Source organism: Azolla caroliniana, unplaced genomic scaffold (genome assembly GCF_043228905.1).
Source record: "Azolla caroliniana isolate FFs.n. ecotype wild unplaced genomic scaffold, voAzoCaro1.0.p SCAF_14, whole genome shotgun sequence".
Classification (NCBI taxonomy): domain Eukaryota; kingdom Viridiplantae; phylum Streptophyta; class Polypodiopsida; order Salviniales; family Salviniaceae; genus Azolla; species Azolla caroliniana.
Window position 1 is genome coordinate 1,044,451 of NW_028230449.1, and position 6,859 is coordinate 1,051,309.

Here is a 6,859-nt window from a genome sequence, read left to right on the forward strand (position 1 = left end):
GATATTAAACTATTATAAAATAGTATCTTCATTATTATTGTTTTATGTTGTGTGTGAAGAACCACACTCGATTTTGTACATTCCATTCAATTTTCACACCGTTGTCGAAAATCTTCACGACAACGTAATGTGAAGAGCACTAGGCCTTGTAACAAGCTAGATTATCAACGTCTTGGTCCATATTTAATCACTAAACAGATTAATGAAGTTGCTTTTCATCTCGATCTCCCTCCTCATATGCGTCTTCATCTACTGTTCCATGTCTCACTCTTGGAACCTATGAAGGATCTATGTATCGATGGAGTTAACTCCTCGATGTCGTTTGCGAAGTTCGAACCGGCGTATACCTTTTTGATGGCGAATCGGGCGGAGATGGTGTTGGACATCTCCGAGCCTCACACTCACTTAACGATTAGTAGATGATTAAGCATGATATCTCTCTCACTTTCTCAAGCTCGCTCTCATAGACAATAGGGTGATGAATGTAGAAAATAAGAGCAATGAATATGTTTATTAACCCTCTTTGCTAAGAGGTCTAGCACCAACAAGGAAGAGAGAATCTTAGTGTTCTCTAACTAAACACCTCACTAATCTCTCTTAAGCTTAAAGGTTACAAGAAGGAGGAGAGGAAGCTCTAGCTCTTAATCAAGAGGGAGATCTTTACAAATGGGAGAACCCTTACAAAGCCACTATCATGTGGTTTATATAGCAGATTTCTTGCATTTGATCGATCATCATGAAGAAGTCCTTCTTGGGGTCGGCTATCCACGTGGAGGTGTTGTAGTCGGTGAAGGGAGAGGGGGGGTTTCTACCAAAACTGATGTAAGCGGTAAAAAAGTGTGTGTCGATCATGGTTTCAAAATCTTGTTTGTAGATGGTCGGGAGCACGTTGACGCGGGTCCAGAGGCCGACCAACTGACGACGTGTGGGGCCTTTATTCAAATCAAATGCAAGACCCCACGCCGGGTGGTCGTGTTGCTAGTGAAGATGGGAGGGGGGAGTTGTTGGTGGAGCATGAGGTGCGCGAGGGGGTGGTTGAAAGGGAGGGCTTTGCGAAGAATGTCATCTGTGAATGCCCGACCAGGGTGTGTGACGACTCGTGTGTGGAGCGGGAAAGGATCGGCTGGTGGGGAGGTGGGAGGTGGGGAGGAACGGGGATGGGCAAGGGGGGGGGGTGTGCGAAAGGGGTTGCAGCCGAACATGAGGTGTGTATGATCAGGTACATGGTTTTCGCTGAGGTGTGGGTGGGTGGGAGGGGAGTGGAGGTAGGCCATGCCTTCGAGAAACAAAACAGGGAGGTGTTGGGGGAAGAGGTCGCCTACCGGTGGTGGGGGTTCATCGGTGACTTTCGGGTACATCATGAAGAGAGTGAGGGTGTGGTTGACGTCTGGGAGTACTCGAACGAACGTCGGCCGATCGGGGGGGTGGTCTTGTTGAAGAACACACGATGTGTAGTGGCTAACGACTGAAGTACGCACGTGGCTTGGGTGAGAAGGTTACGCGGTGTACGTGGTGCAGTGAAGAGTTCGGAGAGTTGGGATGTCGAGGTTACATACACCGAGAGCGCCTGAATCATATTCGGAGTAATTGGCAGAGTAGCGAGGGGGGTTTGAACGGTGGAGGCGGCAGTCGTGCATGGGCGTTCTTGGTCGTGGTGCTACGTTGTCGTAGTGTAATTCGCACACTACGTGAAAATTGCATTTTGGTTCCTCCGGATGGGGCAAGGAGGACCCGGTAAGAACTGGATCAAGCAAAACCGGCAAGAGCCGGATAAAGAAGGCCGGTGAGAGTCTCTCACCGGATGAAGAGACAAATTTATCTCACCGAACGAAGAGACAAATTTATAAATAGAAGAAAAGATTGTTACCTGCATAAGAAAGATTCGAACCCTGTACCTCCACGTAGACAAACCCCAACCTTACCATTGTACTAACTTATCCTAAGTGTTCTAAATATAGATTTAATAGTTATAACATCTTTATTTACGCCTACCTTTATTAAAAAGTAAGTCATGCATTTTTAGAATGCGTGAATACTTTATTTATAAGAAAAATGTACACCAATAAAAAATTAGTCGTGCACATCTAGAAAGCATGAGCAGTATATCTAGGAAATAAAAGCATAGTGTAAAAAGCAACTCATGCACATTTAGTGTGCATGAACACTTTAGAGAAAAGCATGAAGCTATGCTTGGCCTCTGCCATCCTTATATAAGGAGGAGAGAAAGATGTATGGGGTTGTTGATTATTTTACAAGGATTGATCAATCTAATATATTTGTGGGATTCACGAGTTTATCATAAAAATTCTCCTTCTTACAATCTAAATATTGATTAAATACACTAAACACGTGGGATTCATAAGTTTTTATTTCTTACTTCTCTTTCTACCTATTCATAACTAGGCTTATATTGTATTCTTCTTTCTCCTAGTCCAAAACCTTAGTGGTTCCCACCCAACTCACACAATGATCCGGAATCGAAAGGCACGACACAAGTGGTGAACCCGACGTGAAACCGGGTGGCAAGGAGATGGAAAATCAACCGGGGGCTAACAACATGATGGCGATGTTTGAGCGGATGCTACAAGAACAATGCATGATGTTGGAGATTGCGGCGGCAGTAGAGCGGCTCGTGTAACGGAACGGGAAATTCAACGGGAAAGACGTGTCACGATATTTGCGAGATTACAAGGCGAAAATGCTAAGGTGCAGGGTTTCGCAAGGACTGCAAGTGACATCCTTCAACCGGGTGGTGACCGACGGGCTTCAAGGGAGTATCCATGGGATACGACAGCAAAATCCGACGTGGGAGGTATTTGAAGAGGCGCTAAAGACCACGTTCGCCATCGAGGACTCCTCCAATGCAACGAGGAGGGGATTCTAAGATTGGGTGGAAACGCTGGACAAGGGGATGAAGGTCCTCCATGTGTTTTCGTCATTCAAAAGTTAGTTCGGGAGGTTGTTTGTGAGAGATCAAGCTATCCTCGCACCGGACAAAGTGATCATGTTCCTATGAGCTGTGGACATCTGGGACCGGAAAGACCTTGGAGTGCTTCTGGAGGACACAACCACCGAGAGTGGCCTCACTGTTACATGGGATAACGTGCGAGATATCGTCGCACGATACACAAAGAGGGGGCAATGGCTTGCTAACGAAGAAAAGAGGGTTTCGGAACCAATTCCGAAATCGAGATCCGGATTGGAAGACCATCAACCGCGGGCTCGGGAGACTACGACCGAGAAGGGAATCGACGCAACCACGGTGGAGCAGTTGTTGAAGGAGATGGAGAATCTAAAAATCGCGATGGTGAAGAAGTCGGATGACCGTCCCACAAGTTCCAAGTATATGGACCGTCAGTGTATATGGTGTGATAGCACCGAACATGATCGGAGGGATTGTGACGAGCACAAGGAGGCGTTACGACGAGATCTTATCTACTACGAGGGAAATCAGATTCATTCGATGGACTCTCGGGAGCCACTCCGACCGAACTTCCGGAAAGGTGGCATGAAGAAGGTCCTAGAAGAGGAAATAGTGGCGAAAGATAATTATGCGACAACAACGGGAATACGTGTTGGGGAGAGCAAAGGTGTCTTTTTGGCCGGATGTGCTAGAAAACCCTGAGAAAACCGACTCCAATGAGATCCGAAGCACCGCGGAAGGCATCCGTGAAGCTACGGGATGGGAGTGCCCCGTCGATAAGAATAGCTTGTACGGTGTCGAGGTTTTCCTCGCGGATACGTGGAATGAGGCGGGACCTCGGGGGTCCTGTACCAAAGAGCAAGAGAGAAAGGAGAAGATGCCCACTACGTGCGAGAGTAGATTCACAGGGACACGGCCCTTCGACGCAAGGACGCGAGTGGGACAGCGACACAGGAAGACACAAACGTATGTATTGTTGGGATTACGGTCCCTTCGGATGGGATGGTCGGATCCGGTTGTCGGTTTCGGATCCGGATGACGAAGACCCCGGTTTCGGTACCGGATGACGAATGTACCCGGAGAGCGATCCGGATGCAGGGACATATCCGTGAATATGTTCGCTATGGGCCCCTGAGGCTACAGTTGTAAATAGCCCAAAGTCATATGAGTATAAATATGACTTAGGGCAAACTGTTTTGTTGTTGCTTCTCATTTTTCTGTTTTTCCACTCAAGAGGAGTGAAGAGTAAGCAGCCGTGAGAGAGAGAGAGAGAGAGATAGAGCGCGAGAGAGGAAGAGGACGACGCCTCTGTGTATTTCCGCCGCCTGTGGCGAGGACAGCGAGCTCAAGGTTGTCGCCTTGGAGCTCGTCATTGTATACTTCTCTTTGTATAGTGTTGTTTGGAGTCTTGTACTCCCGTGGTTTTTCCCATCTAGGGTTTTCCACGTTAATCACTGTGTACTCGTGTATTTCTCTTTTGGTTCCTATTTTCTGCTCCATTGATCCGCAATTACTCGGTTGTGGCCGACTGAAGAAGGTGAATCGAAGCGTTGATTCTCAACAAACTGGTATCAGAGCGACTGTTGCAGAAAATGGAAGGCGGCGGCAGCGGGCAGCCGGGGATGATGGTGCTGAACGCACAGAATTACGCCGACTGGAAGATCAAGATGGAGGATCTTCTGATTGTTCGGGACCTGTACGAACCGATTGACAGGTCGGAAATACCGAAGGGGGTACTTGAGTCGGAGTGGAAGCTCCTGAACCGGAAAGCCGTAGCGACGATCCGACAATATGTCGATGTAAGCGTCCTACAACATGTGGCGAACGACACCAACGCATATGAAATGTGGAAGAAGCTGTCGGGCCTCTACGAGAGGAAGAATGCGTTGAACCGGACCTCCCTGATGAGGAAGATTGTGAATCTCAAGTACCGGGACGGCGAGAGTATGGTGGAACACGTAAGCACGTTCATGGGATTCGTGAATCAGCTTGCGGCGATCAAGTTCCCGCTGGAGGATGCAATGCAAGCCATCATCTTGATGTGTACATTGCCGGACAGCTGGGAGAACTTGGTGGTGACTCTCAGCACCTCCTGCACCGAAGATAACTTGTCCTTGCAAACGGTAAAGACAAGTATCTTGAACGAAGAAGCGCGTCGGAGAGACAAGGAACCGGCCTCCGAACCGAAGATGCTATTTACCGAATCGGATCGGGGAAGACAATGGAACCGGAGTCCGCAAAGACGGGAGAAGTCGGGGACCCGGTCGCAGTCAAGAGGAAGGCCCACATGCTTCCACTGTGGGAAGCCGGGGCACTTCCGAAAGAACTGTCGGCATTACCGAAAAGACAACGGAGCCGACGACACCGATTCGAAGAAGTCACCGGAGAGAAACGGTGCATACCGGGGAGCCACGGACCGGAGAGGTTCGGATCGGCGAGGGCAGGACCGGAAAGGAACGACGGCACTCGCGGCAAGTGAAGAAGAAATCATGCTCATCACCGAAGAAGGTGAGCTAAACATTGCCGGCGATGAGACGACCTGGGTGGTCGATTCCGGAGCATCGTTCCACCTGACCCCGGAGAGAAGATACTTCTCATCCTACACAGCCGGGGAGCATGGCTGCGTTCGGATGGGAAACGAAGGTACGTGCCGGATTGCCGGCATAGGAGACGTGTGGTTGACAACCCCGACCGGATGCAAAATGCTGCTGAAGAATGTCCGACACGTTCCGGAGGTCCGACTGAACCTGATTTCGGCCGGGAGGCTAGATGATGAAGGCTACACGGGTAGCATCCGGAACGGTGTCATGAAGTTCAGCAAGGGGAGCTTGATAGTGGCTCGGGCCCGGAAGGTCAACACACTGTACCTGATGAATGCCTGGTTGTGTCCGGAAGAGCTGAACGTGGCAGCCGACACTGCCGGTGAGCTGTGGCACAAAAGACTGTGCCACATGAGTGAGAAGGGGATGAAGAGGCTTGCAGAAGACAACCTTATCCCAGTGAAGCATGTGCACCTGGAGAAGTGCACCGATTGCCTGGCCGGTAAGCAGAACCGAACTTCCTTCCACTCAAGGCCACCGACGAGACGCAGTGCACCATTGGAGTTGGTGCACACGGACGTGTGTCAAGTAGAAACGAAGTCACATGGCGGAGCCCAGTACTTCGTAACATTCATCGATGATCATAGCCGAAAACTGTGGACGGCACCGATGAAGACAAAGGACCAAGTGTTGTGCGTCTTCAAAGAACTCCACGCGAGAGTGGAAAGGGAATCCGGCAAGAAGCTGAAAGCGATACGAGCGGATAACGGAGGGGAATACCGGGGGCAGTTCCAGGAGTACTGTCGCTCGAAGGGAATCCGACTCGAGTTTACTGTGCCGAAGACGCCGGAACTGAACGGGCTGGCCGAGAGGATGAACCGGACCATAATGGAGAGGGTCCGGAGTATGCTGGCACATGCGAAATTACCCAAGGGATTTTGGGCTGAGGCAATGTCGACGGCGACATATGTGATAAACAGATCACCCTCAGTACCTTTGGACGGAGACACGCCGCAGAGAGTGTGGACCGGTAGGGAAGTATCCTACCGGCATCTGAAGGTGTTCGGGTGTCTCGCATACGTGCATGTGGCAAAGGACCGGAGAGGAAAGCTAGATCCAAAGACCCGGCCATGCATATTCCTCGGTTACGGCGACGACGAGTTCGGCTACCGAGTATGGGACCCGGTTGACAAGAAGATATTCCGGAGTCGTGATATCATCTTCATGGAGAACAAGACACTCGCCGACTGGGAGTCGGAGAAGAAGATGAAGAGCTCCAAGTCGACTGGTGAGGATAAACTCTACGAGGAGCAGTCCCGACCGGCAAGGGACCGGTTAGCACTCGAGGATCCGGCCGAAGACGGTGAAGAAAGAGAACCGGCCGAGGAAGATGAAA